Source organism: Triticum aestivum, chromosome 4D, assembly GCF_018294505.1.
Source record: "Triticum aestivum cultivar Chinese Spring chromosome 4D, IWGSC CS RefSeq v2.1, whole genome shotgun sequence".
NCBI classification, from domain to species: domain Eukaryota; kingdom Viridiplantae; phylum Streptophyta; class Magnoliopsida; order Poales; family Poaceae; genus Triticum; species Triticum aestivum.
The window spans coordinates 179,876,429-179,899,311 of record NC_057805.1 but is presented as its reverse complement, the minus strand read 5'-3'; positions in this window follow the sequence as shown (position 1 = coordinate 179,899,311).

Sequence of the window (22,883 nt, the reverse complement as noted above, 5' to 3'; positions counted from 1 at the left end):
GGAAAATTTTCACCTCATAATTTTGAGAAGTTTTCCATAAGCCCACTACAAGCTTATTCTTTTCGTTGTTGGTTTTCCAACAACTCCGTTCTAACCTTCTTGGAAGGATGCTTCCCAAATTCAATTGTGGTAGAAGTTATCATTTCCTTCTCCGTTCTCTTATTCCGACGATCTATCTTCTATTCATTCGTCCCGGAGGCATTGTGATGTTGCTCTCATTAACAATCATCTCGTTTTCTCAAGATCATGTTCTTTTATTGCTTATCCATTTAACCGGAGTGTAGTGTCTATCATTCCTCTTTTAACCGGAGTCTCATCCAAGTGCTTTCGTTTTGCCAAGTTCGTATTCTATCCCTTCCATTTTCAACTGGAGTGTTGTCGTAATTGTTCTTTATCATTCCTTGTACATCTCATTTCAACCAGTGGTTTCCATTCATCCTTACCCTTGTGTTCTTTTCATGTCTTTGCAACCTTTAAGGTTCGTGGTTTCACTTGTTTTTCAAAGAAGGAACTTTGTTTTACCTCTTCCTCTTTCGTTTCTCTCCGGTGCCATCCTTAGATCTCGGGACGAGATCTCTTGTAAGGGGAGGAGTGTTGTAACGCCCCGAGACCGCCGCTCCAGATGCCGCCCAATTATTTTGTTATCGCTGTGTGTTTTATTTGTGTGTTGCATTCATCATCGCATCATCCGCATTGCATCGGCACTTGTTGCCGGCATTTTTTTTCAAAACTCGCATAGGTTCGTAGTTTTTGCGTTCCCCTGTGCCTTCTTTGACCGTTTTGAGACCAACCGAGTTCTCGATTCCCTCTTGTCAGACCGCCTAGCCTCATCGCACAACCCTCAAACCCCTCACGTGCGTGTGAAAGCTATCCCGGACCCGACCCGGGCAGTCGTCACCATTGGATTCAGATCATCCCCAAACATCCCTAAAGCATCTGCGATTATTTGTTTGGTCTCCCAAAACATTTTATTCTCGACCGTCCGATTATGATCGGAGGGACGATATAGTCTTACCCTAGCCCACCTACTATATATAGCCGATGCATTTCTAGACCAAACCCTATTTTCTAGGGATCCTCCCCTATGCACTCGTCACCGCCGCCGCTCCACCGAATCCACATCGGGATCCATCCCGCATCCACCTCGTCTTCAGCCACAACCAACCAGAGCAGGGCTCGACCTTCTCTGCCCGATCCACCCAACCGGCCTCCACCTTCCCCTTGATCCATTCCACCGCCTGAGCTCCTCCTTCCCCGAAGCTCCTCCTCGTGCGCCCCCTCCTCGACCCTGTTGCCTCACCGGACCCGGACGTCCCTGCGACCAAGCTCGCCGGAGTGCCACCAGGCCGCTTCCCCATGCCCAGATGCTCCACCGCTACCTAGCTTCGACCTCTCCGTCCTCCCGCAGTGACATAGCTCCCAAGCTCGTGGATGCCCGGCGCCCAAGGCCTCCTGCCTCCCTGATGCTCGTCGCCCCGAGCCCCAGTGCTCCAAGGTTGGCCCTTCTGCAGCTCCTCATCGCCTCCCTCTCCTTCTTCCCTTGGTTATTCTCTCTCCCTAACATCATGGTCTCTCTCTCTTTCTTCAGGACGAACAAGAGGAGCCCCGTTCGCGCCATGGATCCCTGCCTCGCCGGATCCGAGGTGGATCCATCAGTCCCCGCCGTTTCCCGCGACCCAGATCCGCCGCCGCCTGCCATTTCTTGCCTCTGCCTCGCGCTATGCTCGCCCGAGCCTCACCTTCAGGACCCCCACCGTCGCCGGAGCAGACCATTGCCCTGCCGTCATCGATGACCGAACCATCAGGCCGTCCCCTGGCCCTTGCCTTTTCTTTCTGTTTCTCCTCGCTGTCTCTCCTCTCTAAACTCTATCGCTCTCTGCGTTTGTTCACAGGAGCATGCCCCGCATGGCCGCGCGCCCGTGCCGACCTCCCCTCGTCAGATCCAGCGCTCCACCTTGCCTCGCCGTCCCCGTCGCCAAGTCCGGCCACGGTCGTCGCCCCCTGCATCCTCTGCTTCGAGCAGGAGGACGAGCTCTCCCCCGCGTGCGTTGACCGCGTCCCACGAACGCGACCCCCAAGTCGGCCTCTTCACCCGCATCTGCCCCGCCAGCCTAGCCAGATCCAGCCCAACGTGAGCATCCCCGGCAAAACCTCTTGTGCATTGTTGGGCCAACAGATGCGGCCCGATTCATGTTTTTCCCCGGAACGAATATAGATATTTTTCCAGAGATTGCTGTTTTACAGAAAAACCCTCCACATCATGCATATAATATCTCACAAACTATGCATCATATGTAAAAACTTCATATATCTAAAATACTCAATAATTTGTGTAGTTTAATAATATCCAACTTTCATCCATGTTTAAAATGTTTAACATGCTGTTTGTTTAATTTTGCTTAAATAATATGCTAAAATGATTTATTTCATAACTAAATAACCGTAGCTCCAAATTTAATAAACTTTATAGGTAAATGGGGTGGAAAAAATGCATAGTTTAACATGGTGGCATTACTTTGCATGTTTAACAACTCTAAAATATGATTTAGGGCAGAACAGTACCAATTCCAAAATATGCATATGAGGATTTTCCGGAATTGTAATTTGTTGTTCCGGCCTCATTTAAACTTGCCTAAATTGTTAATTTACTTATGCTTCACCTCTTGCCATGTTAATCAACATTTAATATCGTTGGGTACATAAACAAGAGAGAACTAAATATTTGATGTGGTGTTTCGTTAATATCAACTCGTTGCATATTGAGCTCCGTTTAATTTGTAGTATTGTTTGTGCACTTTGCCATCCCATGCCTCATTAAACCGGACATGCATCATACTTGATTGTGCATCATGCCATGTTTTTGTGATGGTTGTTTACCATGTTGTTTGCTTCCTTTCGGTATTGCTTCTTCGGGTTAGTTCCGATAACGTCGTGTTTGTGTGGATTTGTTCGACTTCGTCCGTTTGTCTGCTTCATGGACTCGTTCTTCTTCCTAGCGGGATCTCAGGCAAGATGACCATACTCTCTAAACCACTTCTATCTTTGCTTGCTAGTTGTTCGCTCTATTGCTATGCCGCGGTACCTACCACTTGCTATATCATGCCTCCCATATTGCCATGTCAAGCCTCTAACCCACCTTTCCTAGCAAACCGTTGTTTGGCTATGTTACCGCTTTTGCTCAGCCCCTCTTATAGTGTTGCTAGTTGCAGGTGAAGCTGAAGTTTGTTCCATGTTGGAACATGGATATGTTGGGATATCACAATATCTCTTATTTTAGTTAATGCATCTATATACTTGGTAAAGGGTGGAAGGATCGCCCTTATGCCTGGTGTTTTGTTCCACCTTGCCGCCCTAGTTTCCGTCATACCGGTGTTATGTTGCTTGATTTTGCGTTCCTTACGCGGTTGGGTGTTATGGGAACCCCTTGACAGTTCGCTTTGAATAAAACTCCTCCAGCAAGGCCCAACCTTGGTTTTACCATTTGCCTCGCCACCACCTACTTTTCCCTTAGGAGTCGCGCTCTCGAGGGTCATCTTTATTTTAACCCCCCGGGCCAGTGCTTCTCTAAGTGTTGGTCCGAACCAGATCCACTTGCGGCGCCACCTCAGGGAAACTTGAGGGATGGTTTTAGCTGTACGTAGTGTTCATCCGGTGTTGCCCTGAGAACGAGATATGTGCAGCTCCTATCGGGATGTCGGCGTATCGGGCGGTCTTGCTGGTCTTGTTTTACCATTGTCGAAATGTCTTGTAACCGGGATTCCGAGTCTGGTCAGGTCTTCCTGGGAGAAGGAATATCCTTCATTGACCGTGAGAGCTTGTGATGGGATAAGTTGGGACACCCCTGCAGGGTATAAACTTTCGAGAGCCGTGCCCGCGGTTATGTGGCAGGTGGGAATTTGTTAATGTCCGGTTGTAGAGAACTTGACACTCGATTTAATTAAAATACATCAACCGCGTGTGTAGCAGTGATGGTCTCTTTTTGGCGGAGTCCGGGAAGTGAACACGGTCTTGTGTTATGTATGAACGTAAGTAGTTTCAGGATCACTTCTTGGTCACTTCTAGCTTCTCGACTGTTGCGTTGCTTCTCTTCTTGCTCTTATTTGCGTATGTTTGCCACCATACATGCTTAGTGCTTGCTGCAGCTCCACCTCATTACCCCTTTCCTACCCATAAGCTTAAATAGTCTTGATCTCGCAGGTGTGAGATTGCTGACTCCTCGTGACTCACAGATACTACCAAAACAGTTGCAGGTGCCGATGATACCTGTGCAGGTGACGCAACCGAACTCAAGTGGGGAGTTCGACGAGGGCCTTGGTCGTTACTATGTTTTGTTTCCTGATGATCAGTAGTGGTGCGCAGTTGGGACGATCGGGGATCTAGCATTTGGGGTTATCTTCTTTTCATTTGTATTTGTCCGTAGTCGAACTATGTGTGTACTCTGAATGAAGTATGTTTAATTAATGTATTTGTGTGAAGTGGCGATTGTAAGCCAACTCTTTATCCCATTCTCGTTCATTACATGGGATTGTGTGAAGATGACCCTTCTTGGGACTAAACCACCATGCGGTTATGCCTCCAAGTCGTGCCTCGACACGTGGGAGATATAGCCGCATCATGGGTGTTACAAAGTTGGACTCCGGTAAGCCTCTCCCGGTAGAGCCTCACGAGGCTCCTGGTAGGGACCCTGCCGGAAACAACTCCCCATCGATTGCCGGGCTGCTCCCTCCTGCCGGGCCACTGGTCCTCGCGGTCGAGGAACGCGCTCCTGCAGATGAGGAGGTGCCTCTAGTCCTTGTTGCCGAGCCCCAGGCTCCAACTTGGGCAAGGCACATAGTCCATTTCCTCCAAACTGGATAACATCCCGATGAGCAAGAGGAAGCTGAAAGAGTAGCCCGGAGGGCCAGTATGTATCAGTTTGTCAATGACACTCCGTACAGAAGGAAGCCCAATGGTGTGAAATTGAAGTGCATTTGCTGGGAAGAAGGAAAGGAACTGCTGGTAGGAATACACAGAGGCATGTGCGGCTCCCACATTAGATCAAGGGCATTAGTTGGCAAAGCATTCCGGCAAGGATTCTATTTGCCCACAACCCTCCAAGATGCGGTTGAGCTAGTCACCAAGTGTGAAGCCTGCCAGTTCCATTCCAAGAACATCCATCTGCCTGCACAAGCTCTTCAGACAATCCCTTTGTCATGGCCGTTTTCGGTCTGGGGGCTCGATATCCTCGGCCCTTTCGCCCGAGATGCTGGGGGCTTTGAATTCTTGTTTGTTGCCATCGATAAGTTAACAAAGTGGCCGGAAGTAGATGTTGTGAGAAAGGTGACTGCTCAGTTAACTATCAAGTTCTTGAAAGGATTGGTGTGCCGCTTCGGGGTCCCTGCCAGGATCATCATCGACAACGGCACCCAGTTCACGAGCCGCACCTTCATGCAATATGTTTATGCCCTCGTAAGCAAGATCTCATTTGCCTTTGTTGCACATCCCAGAAGCAATAGACAAGCTGAGAGGGCGAACACTGAAGTGTTGCGAGGACTCAAGACAAGAACATTTGATACGCTGCAGAAGTGCGGCAGACGATGGATTGATGAGCTGCCGGTAGTTCTCTGGTCCCTTAGAACGACACCATATCGAGCTACCGGGCAGACTCCCTTCTCCCTAGTTTATGGGCAGAAGTAGTTATCCTCACATAACTCATTTATGGGTCACCTCGAGTGCTTGCCTACGATGAAGTAGCCCAGGATCAACGACGCTGTGCTTCTCGAGGAGAACCGTCTCCGGGCTGCTACGCGTGCTGCACGCTACCAGCAAGCCCTGCATCGCTATCACAGCCGCAGGGTTCATGCCCAGTGTTTTCAGGAAGGCGACCTTGTCCTTAGGCGCGTTCAGTCCGCCAAGGGTGCAAACAAGTTGACGCCAAAGTGGGAAGGCCCTTACCGGGTAGTACGAGTCACCAGACCTGGCGCAGTCCATCTGGAGACGGGAGATGGAATTCAATTGCAAAACTCATAGAATATTGAGCATCTCCGCAAGTTCTACCCGGAAGGCGCGGCTGTCGGGCCCTACCCGGCAGGCACCCTTTTGTACAGGCCTTGCCTCAGTTGCATGTAACCTCTTGTACAAAGCCAGGCGCAGACCCTGAGCAACAGAGAAATTAATGAAGCGTTGGGGGCCCCCGACAAGTTGCATGCATGCATAAGCATTTCATGAGCATCGCATGTTCATATACATAAGATCGCATCTGGCATCATTTCCATCTGCACAAAACTGCAGGTTCCTGCCAAAGACTTGGCCTTCAAGGGAAGCTTGAAAGATGAGCCAACACTGCAATCTCTGGCAAGCCAAACAGATAAGTTCTATCTCTTGTCCATATGTGTTTTGTAAGCAAAGACTTGTGCATAAGAGTACCTCGCCGCTTTTTGAAACCTAGGTGCTCCCATCCCTTGACGCAAAGGTTGCTCCAACCAGGATGGTCGCAGTGGCCTTTGATGAAAAAAGATTGGTGGGGGGCTGGTCCCTCGTCACAATTTGTACCTGGTAGGCTTAACTCCCCGGCAACAAAATAGAGGGTACCGGCAGGGTAGCCTGCCGGGGGATACTCGTTTATTTAAAGATATAGAGGTATTCCACCTCTGCATGGACATATACATGCATGAGTCCCCGACAAGGTTCATCTTTTTTGTTAATATGCTGATCAAACAAGTATAGACCTTACATGACACAGACATGGATTCAAGAGATTACATTATTCGAACTAAAATTTGGCAAGTGCCTACAGATTTAAGATTAAAAAAAGACAAGTGCCCCATAGACCCCTCTCCCTGTCCCTCTTATCCCAGGTATTGCGGTGGGAAGAGAGGATGGCAAAAGGCGTGCCTAAAGGCAGACACCACCCCGATCACGTCAGGGCCTGCTAGGCGCAGCGTGACAAGATCGGGAGTGGCAAAGCTGCGAAGGAGGAGGACAGAAGGAGCAGCCTAGCCATACCCTGGTCACCGCCTCCAGGGCTAGTCAGAAGCCCCAACACAAGCACCGGCAGGGAAGGCCGTCGGAGCTCAGCTGGAAGACTGCTGGAGGAGGCGAAGGCACCAGGAGGGCGACCCCTTCCCCAGCGACCGAGAAGCCGGTGATGACGGTGCCGGGGAAGGGAGGGGAAAGACAGAAAGACGAGGCAGCAGGTCGCCAGTACGAGATGAATGCGTCGGTGCTATCGTACTCCAACATGGCGACCTGCCTCCCGCCTTCTCCGTCTTCCCTGGCTTCATCTTCATCACCACGACTCCAGGGAAACGCCAGACCCCTGGCCCGACGCCTTCCCTGGAGAAGCAGCCGAGGGCCAAGACGGCCAGGGGGCTCGGGGCGTGCCGCTCCCCACCTTGGCGGGCAGGAAGGCGCGCCTCCCTTCAACATTGGCCCCAGATCTACCAAAAGGGGCAGTGCTGGGATTACCAATGATCCCTGGCCCTGCATCCTGGATGGGCATTGAAGGCTCCAAGAACCTGGTCGTCGGGCCAACGAGCGACAGCAGTTGAAGGCAAGATGCCGCATTACCCGACGGACAACTGACTGAGGCAGAGGAGACAAGCTTTTCACCGCTATGGGAAAGCTTGATATCTCCCATGCCACGGATGATTCATCCACCGTGCCTTCTCCGGGCTTGCACCAGACCCACTCCCCAAACATCAGCACGAGCATTCAGTATCGCCAACCTCAAGCTACCTCCCTTCTCTTCCCTTCAGCATAGCCGGCAGGAAGCAGCGGATGGAGGAGAAAGGGATGCGAGGATGAATGCCTTCGCTCCTCCCCCGCCCCTCCTTTTATAGGCGGGTCGGGGAAGGGAGCTGATCTCTCAACGGGTAACCGCCGCCCTTATCCACCAATTCAAGAAGACCGGGCCCCTGCCTTGATGCCCTCCCGCATCGCGCGCCTCCATTACCTACCCCGCGTGATGCATGCCGCATACGTGGCTGAGGATAAGGGCGTGGTGGGAAGAGTGAATTGGTAGTTACTCCCCCGTGTGTTAAAGTCATTCATGGACCATTACAAGAATGGTCCCACCACGATTAGCTTTACGCGACGCGCAGAAAAACCGGAAATTGGCCCGGATTCAAGTTAATGAAGAAGCAAAGAAGATCTTAAGGGACCAGCCGCTTCTACACCCCTGCCTGTGCACTAGTTAGGGCCTACCCCGACGACGCCCGGAAGTGCGCTCGGGCCAGGCCCGGGGGCTTCTGTCGGTGCAACAAACCCTGGGTCTGTTGCCCAGACTGTGCACAGGCACAAGAACAAGATCACAACACCAAGGCCAGACTAAAGCACAAGGGATCAGTTCTTTGAAGGACCAGCGTAAAGCACAAGAGGACCAAGAAGAGTCAGAAGAGCAAGTTATCGCTAAGGAGAGAACCTCCCTTGCCGGGCAGGCAAGCCCGGCAAGGTAGGGTTTGCCCCGGAAGCAAGCTTCGAGATCATCCCGGCAGGCCTGCCGGGGCTAGCGGAGGCAAGCCACACCACCGCTCCACCTCACAACCAACCCAAATTGTCAATCAGTGCGGTGTCAAGCCGCAAACAGACTAAGTGGCTGCTATTTGCCACATCGCAGCCACTTCCTACAACAAACACCTCCATATGACACTCGTCCTAGGACGTGTCAAGCAAGCAGGCGCGAAGCTAGCAAAACAGCCCGGCAGGGCCTGCCGGGTGAGCTGTGATGTGACGTTGAGCAGAGCATTTAATGCGCTCTGTCAGCCTGCAGAGTTAGGTATGATAGCACTGTTTGCTATCTAATCAGTGTGTAATGACTGATTTGCCATTATGATGACCCCTTGATCTATAAAAGGAGGCAAATGGTGACCGTAGAAGGGGGGTTAGTTGGTTGGCTGATTCATACCCTCACACAGATACGTGCGTAGCCGTTCTCGCCCCGAGGCAACCCTGCCGGACAAACATGCTGTGCTCACCACCATCTTTTCCACCATCAATCCACTAAAGCAGGAGTAGGGTTTTACGCCTCACGGCGGCCCGAACCTGGGTAAAACCTGCCCGCGTGATCTCTGCCATGCTGTTCCATGCTCCTCCTCTCTTTGTGCAACGTGCCATCCCCCTCCGAACTAGAAAGGGGCTCTTGGTCCCATAGATGGCCGTGGTTTCCCACGACACTTATGTCCGAACCATGGTTCTGCTAAATATGTTATACTACATATGTTTTATCATCGAATTAATGATGAATCAAAATACATTCTTTATTCAAGTGCAGGTGGACAATTTATGTCACTGAACCTAGAAGAAGGGAAAGAACATATTGAGAAGATTGTATCTGCACATGAGCAATGGAATATTAAAGAACCTATCAAACCAACTAGAAAGTTATACCATATTGAAGACATGGAAAAATTCAAGAAGGTAACTCAAGAGAAATGTAAGCATGTTGAACAAGTTGTCAATGAAAAAGTGAATATATATTCAGTATTTATTGTCAGGAAGATGAGCTTCAAGATACGATGAACAAGTTCAAATTCCATTAACATAACTTCAACAGAGACTTTCGAAGATGTATCTATCATAATGAAAAGGTAATAGCATATCTCTCATGAGAGGTAGATGGGTTAAGCCAAGCGATAAAGAATCTTGATAAACACTCTCGTATGATAGAGACTCAATGTATTCAGATCTCTGAGACTCAAGCTTTGATTCTTGCTCAATTAGATAATTATATTTCTACTAATGAAATATCTACCCGAAGTGGTAAGAGAACACAAGATCACAGGGGCCCAAAATGGTATGAAAGAGATCAAGAACAAAGAATAATAGAGAGCCAAAGCCAGACTCAAGAGAATGGAGAATTGCTCTTTGGTGAAGAAGAACCTAAAGAACAGGTCCAGCAAGATACTCAGGGAGATGAAGCAGAAGTTGAAAAAGAAGTTGACTTTGATGCAAAAACAACATATGGCAATAGCAATGAAGAAGAAACTCCAGAAGTAGAAGAAGAGGAAGAACCACCCGATCCAACCAAGAAGGTTAGTGGCCAAGCACCGAAAAACCAAGAGAAAGGTAAGGAGAAAGAGAAAGATAAAGCTAATTTTAAGAAGACTCTTCCTTATCCAAAGCTGTAAGACCACCTTGAAATGATGCATTATACTCTTATTTTCTGCGAGCCATAGCTGATCTTAAAATGTCAATGAATGTGACTAATATGTTAAAGATTCCTACTTTTGCTAAGTTCATGCGTGATGTTGTGAATGACAAAAGGAGTATGAGTCTGGAGGAACAAGTTGCCATGATAATAGAGTATCCATTTGATAATAAGATACCAGAGAAACTGGGGGGACCCAGGTATAATCATATATCCTGTTCTACTGGTAATCTTGATATAAATAATGCTCTTTGTGATGTAGGAGTAGGGGTAAGTGTGATGCCTCTAACCCTCTATCACAGGTTAAATTTATCTAAATGCATAGCCACAAGCATAACTCTGCAGATGGCAGACAAGTCCACAAAGAAGCCAGTGGGGATGGCTGAAAACGTTCCATTGAAGTTGGGCGGGCATGTTATACCTACTGATTTTATTATTCTTGACATGCCCGAGGACAAAAAACTATCAATTATCCTTGCAGACCATTTTTGTATACTGCAGGTGCATCGCTAGATTGCTCAGAGGGGAAGGTAACCTTCAGAACCTCTGCCGAAGAAATAGTAAAGTACTTCCCAAAGAAGCCAGGAGCAAGGGTGAAGTATGTGCCACCGCCTAAACGATTATGTACGATGCATAGAGAAAATCCACAACCACCTGATACTTGATAAAATATCGAGGTGAGAGGTTGAGCTAAGAAACCTAAAAACCAATGCTTTATGGGAGGCAACCCATTATCTCTTTATTTTTCTATAAAATTCTATCTTTGTTTTAGTCAATGTTTTGCTCTTATAAATGAACTGATGAAAATCCCTCGAAAAAGTTGCTTTTAACCTTTTTGTTGAAGGAGAAGTGTTGAAAAGAGGAACCAGGAAAAGAAACAAAGGAGGAAAGCAACATTGGAGATCGAGGAGTTTCATAGGGCACTGCTGCTCGTATGCATGGTCGCATAAATTTTCAGAAGAAACGCAGAAAACAACAGGGAGATCGATAGTGTTTCATACGATCCATTTCGTCTGTTTGCGTGGTTGTATGACACTCTCGCTGAAATCAGCCGAAACTTACAGATTTGAATACGACATTTTGAAAGGGGGGAGCGCCCACTTACGCGGTTATTTGATTCTTCGACGAGGAGTGTCCGCGGGAACAGAGAGAAAGATGTCCTTCCGAATGAGCGCCAACGATCGTTTGGGGGCCCGTTTTGCTCTCTACCCGGCACAGCTTCCGATAAACAGGTTTGAAAATGGCATTTTAAACGAGCGCATATGCCCATCTAAGCACCCGTTTCAGGTACGAAAACCCTAGATTGGCTGATTTGAACATGAGATGATGTTCCATACGGACTTCCGAGCCCGTATGAGCGCCCGTTTCGCCTGAATTTTAACATATCTAAGGCGCCAGCGCTGGGAGGTTTTCCTCTTCTTCCTCCCAATGCCCAAAGCTCTCACATCTCTCTCTCAAACCCTAACAAAAATCCTTCAAAACCTTCGTTTCTTCATGGATTTTGTTTGTTTGATCTGTGCATTTTCATCCTCGGTGAGTTTCTCCTCTGATCCATGGTTTATTTGCAAGTTTTGGTGGTGGTTTCATCAATGTTCATATCCTAGATGAGATGAACACTATTTTCGATTTCTTGTCAATTTGCACGTTAGTATTCGAAGTAATAGGTTAGGATCAATCTTAGGTAGTATTAGAAATCGATCCCCACTTTAAACTTAAATTTTTTCGTTGTTATTTTTGTTATGTGTAGAAAATGATGAGATCGACGATTGCCGCGGGGAAGAAGGCCATGGGCTCGCACTCTAAGCATGCCTGGAACGAGGGGGATGAACTCTGTGCTGTTGTGAACAAGGACCTCCAATGCGTGAGCAATCGGGGGATGACCCCCACGCAGTGGAAGTATGACGCGTTCTTGGAGTCCCAATGGCGTCACAACGACTTCGCATGTCTTGCGAACAACGTTGGGATGTGAGTTTTCAGTAACTTCCATTACCTCACATACCGCAACATCACCATGGAGCTCACCTCCACCTTATCCCACACTCTCGATGACTTGAGGGTGGCACCAATATGCTCTTTCATGCTCAAAGGAGTCCAACACACCATGACATTGGAGCAGTACTACAGTGCCTTTAGTTTCGAGAACCAAGAAGTTCTCGACACTAGGGGCACGCCAATTGCTGACGCGTTGGGTTTGTGGGAACTCATCTCCGTCAAGTATGAACATGACCTCTCCGGGAAGAAGGTATCGAGCTTCCAAAACCCCGCCATTCGCTACTTCATGATTTTCATTGCCAACACTATATTTGGTAAGGAGAACCTTGGGGGCATGTCGAGCTACGACATGTGTGTGCTGCACGTAGCACTACACCCCGATTACACCCCCAAGCCTAACCTAGGAGCTTTTATTTTGCATCACCTCGGTAGTGACTCGGCTTGCACAGCACTTCGACCTTGATATTGATGCTATGCAGCACGTCCCAGGTCCTATGGCACTCAACCATAGGATTATGATCAACACTCACTTCGTTGGGCCCGTTCAAGGGGAGCATTGTTACAAATGCCCCCTAAGTAACATGCACACTATTGATGTTCGCTTGCCCTTGCCGCAAGCATTTACTGTTTCTACACGTGATATGTGGGTACTCTCAGTTGACGAGACCAACGAGTACCACCATGAGGCTGGCTTCGGGAACATCGCTCAATCCGAATCCGCTCCAGAGTGGGAAACTGTAGCAGCAAGTCCGACCCACGGTTGGGATGCATAGGGCAATGCCCCTCGGCATGCACCCAACTTTCCACCACAACCTGCACCACAATATGCACCGCAGGTTCACTTTGGGCAGCCACATGACTATGTGCCTAGGGTTGAGTTCTAGTAGCTGCAACAACAGGTAGGAGGGATCCGTATGGACTTCCGTGAGGCCAACAACAACATTAGCCTGCTCAGTGGGAGCATATGGTCCCTCTTTCCTTTTTGGCAGCCACACCCTGGCACAGGAGGCCAATCCTCTAGCGGCCTGTCACACCCTGATTTTCATGCCACAACACTTAAGATAATAAATCATGATAAAATGTGGTTTGACAAAAACTTTTGAGTGTTTTGGACTTTGCTTGATTGGATTTTTGTTTGCTGTTTGAAAGTGCTCTGAAAATCAAATAAATCCTCCAACTCCTATACTTCATCTCCTTGATCCAAAAATTTGCCCAATGATCATGCCATGTGTATATGTCATAATAGTATTTTCTTGTAAAAAAAATTCAGCCAAAAAGTATTTTCTAAATTAGGTTTTCCAAAAACCCCTGAGTTAAGGCTTGAACTACAAGTACTTAATCTGGGATGTGAAAAATCTTTCAAAAAATATATTTGATCCTATTAGATATAGGACTCCCAGAAACCACATAAATATTATTTTAAAAGCAGTTTTACTATTTTATTTAAAGGCCTTTTCGTTAGGCTAGAAATGGTCTTTATTAGGTTAAAATTATTTTAATGTTTCACAAATATTTGAGAAAATTTAGGGAAACTCAGTGGACATATATTTCCCACATATGTGAGTTTCAACACATGGTCATGTTCAAAATATTGGACAAAACCCTCCAAAACCATTTCTGCTTATTTCAAGTATTTGAAATATTTCTATAAGAAATATTTTCAAATAAATCAGGAGAAATTCTGGCAAGTCACATATGCATAATCTGATGACGTTGTAAAGTTTTATTCCAATCAAAATAGTTTTGGTTCACAAAAGTGCCCCAAAACCATCCCTGTACAGATCCAAATTTGAGCAACTCTACATTGCCAACTATTTCATTTTGATCTCAATTTTTGTGTACATGCTATACTCTCAAAATGATGACACTACACCAAGTGGTGCATAAAGGAGAATATATTTACATAACCAAATCTTGGAAAATCCATTTCTGTAGATTTCAAGGGTTTGCCAAAGTTACATTGGCAACTTTCTTCAAATAAGCTCAAACTTGGTGACCAACCTCAATACTATATACCGTTTGATCCTATTAAATATAATATCTAATTGAAATTATTTGCTTGCCAAAAACACCATCAAACACCTTCTGGCATTTTACCAAAACCACTGTTTTGACCCCTTCCACTATTCTCAATGAGCTCAACTTTTTACCAGAGCTTCATCTAGTCACCTTGTACCTCCAGTGATTTTCCCCCATTCAACAACTCAATTATTTGGGGGTGAAACCCTCACTTTCTCGCTTTGGACAACCTCTTTCTCTCTCTCCCTCAACCTCTCTCCTCTCCTAGTGGCTCTCTAGGGCATCCAAAGCTTCTCCCCATTTGTTTACTCCCCCTAGAGCTGCTGGACACCATTGGCCACGCCCAAGGTGCCAAAACAATGGCCATGCCCAAGGCGCCAAAACAATGGCCATGCCGGCCAAAGACGTGTCTGGAGCATGCTACAGTGCGCCCTAGCACTGTAGCCGCTCTCTGCCCGAGCCACCCTACCACCTAGGGTCCCCCCTCGTGTCCCCCAAGGTCGCCTCAGCATCCGGTACACGACACGCTACCGTCCCCCTCAAGAACCTCTCTCCTCTCCCCTCCACGAGCTCACCCGGGCTCGACCGTGGACGTCGTCCACGGTGCACCACGGCCACGCCCAATTAAGCTACCCCCGAGCTCTCTCTTGCCTCGGTTGGGTCCCCTTTCTCCCGTACACCTCCAAGACAGCCTCCTTCTCCGCCCTCCCCAGGAGGTCTCAAGGCCGTCTCGGTCCTCCTCTTGGCCTGGGAAGCCTCCCCAGCGTGGCGCCACCGAAGCTCCATGACCGCTGCGGCCGGCCTATGGTGGCGGCGCTGTAAGCCGCCTTGGGCGAGCACGCGGCCACCTTCGGGTGCGGAAGCGAGAGTCGTAGCTCATGCGCTCGTCAGCCGCCCTCCCACGTCGCCAGATGATGGCTGCGCCGGCGGCCAAGCCCCCCTTCTGCCCACATTGCGGGGAAGAAAACGACCGGCGCGGCGGGGATGACCTGCAAGCAGGCCTCGCGCGTCAGCGACTCGGTGGGGGCGGGCCCATTCGTTTAATTGGAAACGGCTTCTGCTGGCTTCACTTTCCCCGAGTGAAAGCGTACCACCGCAAAGTCGTCTTCGACGTATCCGCCTACGCGCATGCAGCCGAGCCGCTGGGCCGGCCCAGTACGTTCTGGCGCTAAGCTTTGCCCTGTGCGCATTATAAGGTTAAGCTCATTTTTATATTTATCTCTTTTTCCAGTAAGCTTCTAAAATCCACAAATAATTCAAATAAAGATCAAATTTGGTGATTCAAATTTCTAGTGACTCCATAAATCATGTTCTACGTGATGGTGCCTCATGCACATTTTTCTAGAACACTTTCATTCACACATATTCAATAAATCATATTTCCCTATATCTGTCCTGGACTTTAGAAAATCACAGAGAGCCCATTTTCGATCCAAATGCCATGATTCAAATTCCTAGATACTTGTAAGTTCAAAACATAGTTTTTGAACATTTTTACCAGAACTACCTATGCTACATGAAATATTGGTCCATTTCTCCATATATTGCCAACTTTGCAAATTCATAGGAAAATGATTTGAACTCCAAATCAAGTGAAACCAACTCCTAGATGCTTCTAAAATCATTCCTTGCTAAATGGGTGCCTCTGCTCATTTTTTAAAGTAATGTTTCTGTGCACTCCTTGCAAATCCATAAATCCCTTGTTTCCATCATATTGAAATGTTCAAAAATATCTACTGATCCAATCCCAATGAAATCACTTTGGTCATTTTTCATATGACCAAGGGTATCCTAGAAAAGTCTAACTCACATATTTAGAACACTTTTGATTTTGCCTTGTTGTGTTACTTATTGTGATTATTTTCAACAATAGTTGACGAAGTAGATGGAGTACTCGGAGTTGGACCAGAGATATATGAAGACCTGGAAGACTTTTTTGAGCCAGGCAAGCAGCCCTTTGACCATGCCTATGAAACCCTTTTCATGCATGTCATATGGCACCTTATTATTGTTGCATCGTAACCATGATGGGGTGGTAACCACTTTGGTGGGTTGCCTCCATTACTTCCTTGTTGATACTTGCATTGTGCATGACCCTACCTTCCTATGAGGGTTGTGCGGGTGGGAGTAGATAGCATGCTAAAGTAGTTGCTACGCAAATGGGACGAGTGTATGCATGGTGATGGGAGTAAAAGTATTTTAAAGGAATTTTGAAAACCCTGTCGGGTGCCATTAATGCCCGAGGGAGATGTTGAGCTAAGTAACCACTTGATGACGACGTGGTGTACCGAGGCAAGTGAGTCTGTTGTTTTCGAAAACGGATTGGTTTAAGTTGCGACCGTTACTCCAACCTTACATGCGCATCCACTCTATCCTTATATGGGAAAGGGCATTATTGATTACCTAGTCTGCGCTAGCATGGTGGACGCATTACTAGTGACGGGAGTGGCGTGGTCACTCTTGGGACGGGGTCGTGCCAGGTAAGGCGGCCATGACTGTTTTCATAGGGCACCGGACACACCATTGGTACTCTCGTGCTTGTGCTATGTGTTGAATATGGGAGCGTGGCTCCACAAAATTAAACATGTGAGCACGATTGTGGCACGGGGGGTTGATATCAATCGAGTGGAATCCATGTTGGTGGCGTTTAGGGAAAGGTAGTGATCGGGTGCTTACCCCGGGTACTTGAGGTACTGCGGGTCGTGGATGACATAGAAGTTCCTCGAATCTTCTAGGTAAAGTGTGCAAACTCTGCAGAGTGTCAAACTATTTGAATAGTCGTGTCCACGGTCAAGGACAGTTGGGTAACCGCTCTTGGGCTACGTACAAATGTTTACAAAACCTGGTGTGTGTGTATGGATGAGTGGAAAGAACTACTTGGGTCAAGTCAAAAGACTTGACTTGTTGATTAAGCTAGAGTTGATCCAAACTCTGTTTATGTTGATATCTGTAACCCATCCTCATGGTTACTAAAATTCTTATGATGCATGCTTTACAAGTTGTTGAACATGTCATAGCACTCAAAACTAGTTTTCTACAAAAATTTACCTACATCATGCATTGTTGTACCTTGATCCAAAACATGGGTTGCTTGCGAGTACATTCGAGGTACTCATTGGCTTGCCACCAGTTATTTTATTGGCCAGGCATGAAAGAACAGGAGTAAGATGAAGATTTCTTTGGTGACGAACATGCAAGCTAGGACACTTCCAAGTTAGAATGCTTGTAGGGTTAAGGAAGATGGCATGGGTCCAAGTTGTCATTGAAGATTTTCGCTGCGATGATATACTCAAGACTTGGCCATAATGGTTCTACTTGTGTAAGACAGTATGCATTGATGTAAGACTCTTATTATTCAGCTTTCTGTGTGTTCAGTGAGCACTGATCTCTGGGATCATTGTACACATGCATTCGGTGATCACGACTTATGAGTTGGGGGCCCCCACAGAGCTGGTATCAGAGCCATCCTGACTGTAGGAAGCCTTAGTTAGCATGGTTGTTAGTTGTGGAAAAACTATTTTTAAAACTATCACTAATTTTGAAAAACTATCTATACTTCTCTTCCCTTCTGAGTTTTTCAAAGACTAAGATATATTTTCCTCATTGATCTCTTCCCCTTCAAAACTTCTGCAAATGATCGCTAGTACCTTTAAGCCCCTGACCACTGGATTCCCTGTAATCCTCGTGGGTAATCTAGAAGGAAGACGTCTTGCCAGATGATACGTCTCCATCGTATCTATAATTTTTGATTATTCCATGCCAATATTATACAACTTTCATATACTTTTGGCAACTTTCTATACTATTTTTGGGACTAACATATTGATCCAGTGCCCAGTGCCAGTTCCTGTTTGTTGCATGTTTTTTGTTTCGCAGAAAATCCATATCAAACGGAGTCCAAACGGGATAAAAACTGACGGAGATTTTTTTTGGAATATATGTGATTTTTGGGAAGAAGAATCAACGCGAGACGATGCCCGAGCGAGCCACAAGGGTGAGGGGCGCACCCAGGGGGTCAGGCACGCCCTGGGCCCTCGTGGCCACCCCGTAAGGTGGTCGGTGCCCTTCTTTCGCCGCAAGAAAGCCAATATCCGGATAAAAGTCATGTCCAAATTTCAGCCCAATCGGAGTTATGGATCTCCGGGAATATAAGAAACGGTGAAAAGCCAGAATCTAAAACGCAGAAACAGAGAGAGACAGATCCAATCTCTCCCATGCCATGGAAGATAAGGACTAGAGGGTAAACCCTTCTCTCATCTAGGGAGAATGTCAAGGAAGAAGAAGAAGAAGGGGCGCCCTCTCCCCCTCTCTTCTGGTGGCGCCGGAATGCCGCCGGGGCCATCATCGTCACCGCAAATCTACACCAACACCTCCGTCATCTTCACCAACATCTCCATCACCTTCCCTCATCTATCTACAGCGGTCCACTCTCCCGCAACCCGCTATACTCTCTACTTGAACATGGTGCTTTATGCTTCATATTATTATCCAATGATGTGTTGCCATCCTATGATGTCTGAGTAGATTTTCGTTGTCCTATCGGTAATTGGTGAATTGCTATGATTGGTTTAATTTGCTTGTGGTTACGTTGCTGTCCTTTGGTGCCCATCATATGAGCGCATGCATGGATCACACCATAGGGTTAGTTGTATGCTGATAGGACTATGTATTGGAGGGCAAGAGTGACAGAAGCTTCAACCTAGCATAGAAATTGATGCATACGGGATTGAAGCGGGACCAATATATCTTAATGCTATGGTTGGGTTTTACCTTAATGAACGTTAGTAGTTGCGGATGCTTGCTAATAGTTCCAATCATAAGTGCATAGAATTCCTAGTCAGGGATGACATGCTAGCAGTGGCCTCTCCCACATAAAACTTGCTATCGGTCTAGTAAAGTAGTCAATTGCTTAGGGACAATTTCGCAACTCCTACCACCACTTTTCCACATTCGCTATACTAACTTTATTGTGTCTTTACCTAAACAGCCCCTAGTTTTTATTTACATGCTCTTTATTATCTTGCAAACCTATCTAACAACACCTACAAAGTACTTCTAGTTTCATACTTGTTCTAGGTAAAATGAACGTTAAGCGTGTGTAGAGTTCTATCGGTGGTCGATAGAACTTGAGGAAATATTTGTTCTACCTTTAGCTCCTCGTTGGGTTCGACACCCTTACTTATCGAAAGAGGCTACAACTGATCCCCCATACTTGTGGGTTATCAAGAAATTTTTCTGGCGCCGTTGCCGGGGGGTTATAGCGTGGGGTGAATATTCTCGTGTGTGCTTGTTTGTTTTATCACTAAGTAATTTTTATTTGCTGTTCTAAGTTGTTCTCTATCTTTAGTTATGGATATGGAACACGAAATACCAAACAGATTAGGTTTACTTGCTACTCATGGAGATGGGGAACCTCCTAAATCCCTCGATGCTCATTATGTGAAAGATATTATGTACTACTTTAATAATCCTGAGAAAACCCCATTCAATTATGTTATGGGAGACACGTTGGATCAACGTGAATACTTTAGGATTATTGCTTGACTCAAAAAGGGAAACTATTACGGGATCAAATTCATATGTTGCATTGGTATGCTCGGCAACTATGCTTGAGATATGATTATACTTGTTGCTCTAGGATGAAGGCGCCACACCTTCCCTTTTCATGCAGATTTAATGATAATAAAACCTTGGCTTCTTATGCTACAGGTATTTATGATTACTATGATGTGGAACGAATAGAAGAATTTTTGCTTTTAAGGGTGCATGTGAAATTGAATCTTTGTTTAAAGAGTTTGAAGATTTTGATGATTCAGTTTATAGACCTGAAAATTTAGCTATCCTTAAATATTGCTATGAGAATTATAAATACAATTATGATACTGATGAATTTATAGAGAAAGTCTCCACTGTCGGAGAAGAGACTAATATTTTGCAGGAGTCTATGGAAGAAGAAATTGATAAAACTGTGAGCTCATTGGATGAAAAAGATGATGAGGAGAGCGAAGAACAAAAGGAGGAAGATCGGATTAGCTACCCGTGCCCACCTTCTAATGAGAGTAACTCTTCAACTCATACATTATTTAATGCCCCTTAGTTCTTACCGATGGATGAATGCCATGATAATTTCTATGATCCCATTGATTCATTTGAAATATCCCTTTTTGATGAACTTGACGCTTGCTATGCTTGTGGCAAGATGCCAATATGAATTATGCTTATGGAGATTGATGACCCACAAGTATAGGGGATCTATCGCAGTCCTTTCGATAACTAAGAGTGTCAAACCCAACGAGGAGCAGAAGGAAATGATAAATGGTTTTCAGTAAGGTATTCTCTGCAAGCACTGAAATTATCGGTAACAGATAGTTTTGTGATAAGGTGATTTGTAATGGGTAGCAAGTAACAAAAGTAAACAAGGTGCAGCAAGGTGTCCCAATCCTTTTTGTAGCAAAGGACAAGCCTGGACAAACTCTTATATGAAGGAAAACGCTCCCGAGGACACATGGGAATTATCGTCAAGCTAGTTTTTCACGCTCATATGATTCGCGTTCGTTACTTTGATAATTGGATATGTGGGTGGACCGGTGCTTGGGTACTGCCCTTCCTTGGACAAGCATCCCACTTATGATTAACCCCTATTGCAAGCATCCACAACTACAAAAGAAGTATTAAGGTAAACCTAACCATAGCATGAAACATATGGATCAAATCAGCCCTTTACGACGCAACACATAAACTAGGGTTTAAGCTTCTGTCACTCTAGCAACCCATCATCTACTTATTACTTCCCAACGCCTTCCCCTAGGTCCAAATAATGGTGAAGTGTCATGTAGTCGACGTTCACATAACACCACTAGAGGAAAGACAACATACATCTCATCAAAATATCGAACGAATACCAAATTCACATGACTACTTATAGCAAGACTTCTCCCATGTCCTCAAGAACAAACATAACTACTCAGAAATCATATTCATGTTCATAATAAGAGGGGTATTAATATGCATAAAGGATCTGAACATATGATCTTCCACCAAATAAACCAACTAGCATCAACTACAAGGAGTAATCAACACTACTAGCAACCCACAGGTACCAATCTGAGGTTTTGGGACAAAGATTGGATACAAGAGATGAAGTAGGGTTTGAGAGGAGACGGTGCTGGTGAAGATGTTGAGGGGATTGACCCCCTCCCGATGAAAGGATGGATGGTGATGACGATGGTGATGATTTCCCCCTCCCGGAGGGATGTTTCCCCGGCGGAACAGCTCAGCCGGAGCCCTAGATTGGTTCCGCCAAGGTTACGCCTCGTGGTGGCGGTGTTTCATCCCGAAAGCTTCCTTCTTAATTTTTCTCGGATGAAAGACTTCATATAGTAGAATATGGGCACCGGAAGCGTGCCAGGGGGCCCACGAGGTAGGGGGCGCGCCTAGGGGGGTAGGGCGCGCCCCCACCCTCGTGGATGGTGGGTGGCCCCCTCTGGTTATTTCTTCGCCCAATATTTTTTGTATATTCCAAAATGTGCCTCCGTGAAGTTTTGGGACTTTTGGAGTTGTGCAGAATAGGTCTCTAATATTTGCTCCTTTTCCAGCCCAGAATCCCAGCTGGCGGCATTCTCCCTCTCCATGTAAACCTTGTAAAATAAGAGAGAATAGGCATAAGTATTGTGACATAATGTGTAATAACAGCCCATAATGCAATAAATATCGATATAAAAGCATGATGCAAAATGGACGTATCAACTCCCCCAATCTTAGACCTTGCTTGTCCTCAAGCGGAAGCCGATAACGAAAAATATGTCCACATGTTTAGAGATAGAGGTGTCGATAAAATAAAATACGGACATGAGGGCATCATGATCATTCTTATAGCAGCAACATATATATATATATATAGTCATATGATTTCTTATGCTAAAGTAACAATCTATTCACAATGTAAAGTATGAATCAAAAACTTCATTGAAAACTAACAAACTATAATCTCAGTCATTGAAACAATTGCAATTTATCGTAACATCGGAAAGAGTCAATATAAGAGCTTTTCAGCAAGTCCACATACTCAACTATCATTTAGTCTTTCACAATTGCTAACACTCACGCAATACTTACGGGTGTGGAGTTTTAATCGGGCACAGAGAAAGATAGGGGTTATAGTGTTGCCTCCAAACCTTTTACCTCAAGGGTAATGTCAACAATAATAGTTCATTCTAACTTACATCCAATTGGATATATATATATATATATATATCAGGATCCTTCCAACACAATGTGCTTGCCAAAGGATAAAATACAAAAAGGAAAGGTGAAGATCACCATGACTCTTGCATAAGGTATAAGACAAAAGTAAAAGATAGGCCCTTCACAGAGGGAAGCAGAGGTTGTCATGTGCTTTTATGGTTGGATGCACGAAATCTTAATGCAAAAGAACGTCACTTTATATTGCCACTTGTGATATGGACCTTTATTATGCAGTCCGTCGCTTTTATTGCTTCCACATCACAAGATCGTATAAAGCTTATTTTCTCCACACTAATAAATCATACATATTTAGAGAGCAATTTTTATTGCATGCAACGATGACAACTTACTTGAAGGATCTTACTCAATCCATAGGTAGATATGGTGGACTCTCATGGCAAAACTGGGTTTAAGGATATTTGGAAGCACAAGTAGTATCTCTACTTGGTGCAAAGAATTTGGCTAGCATGAGAGGGAAAGGCAAGCCCAACATGTTGGACGA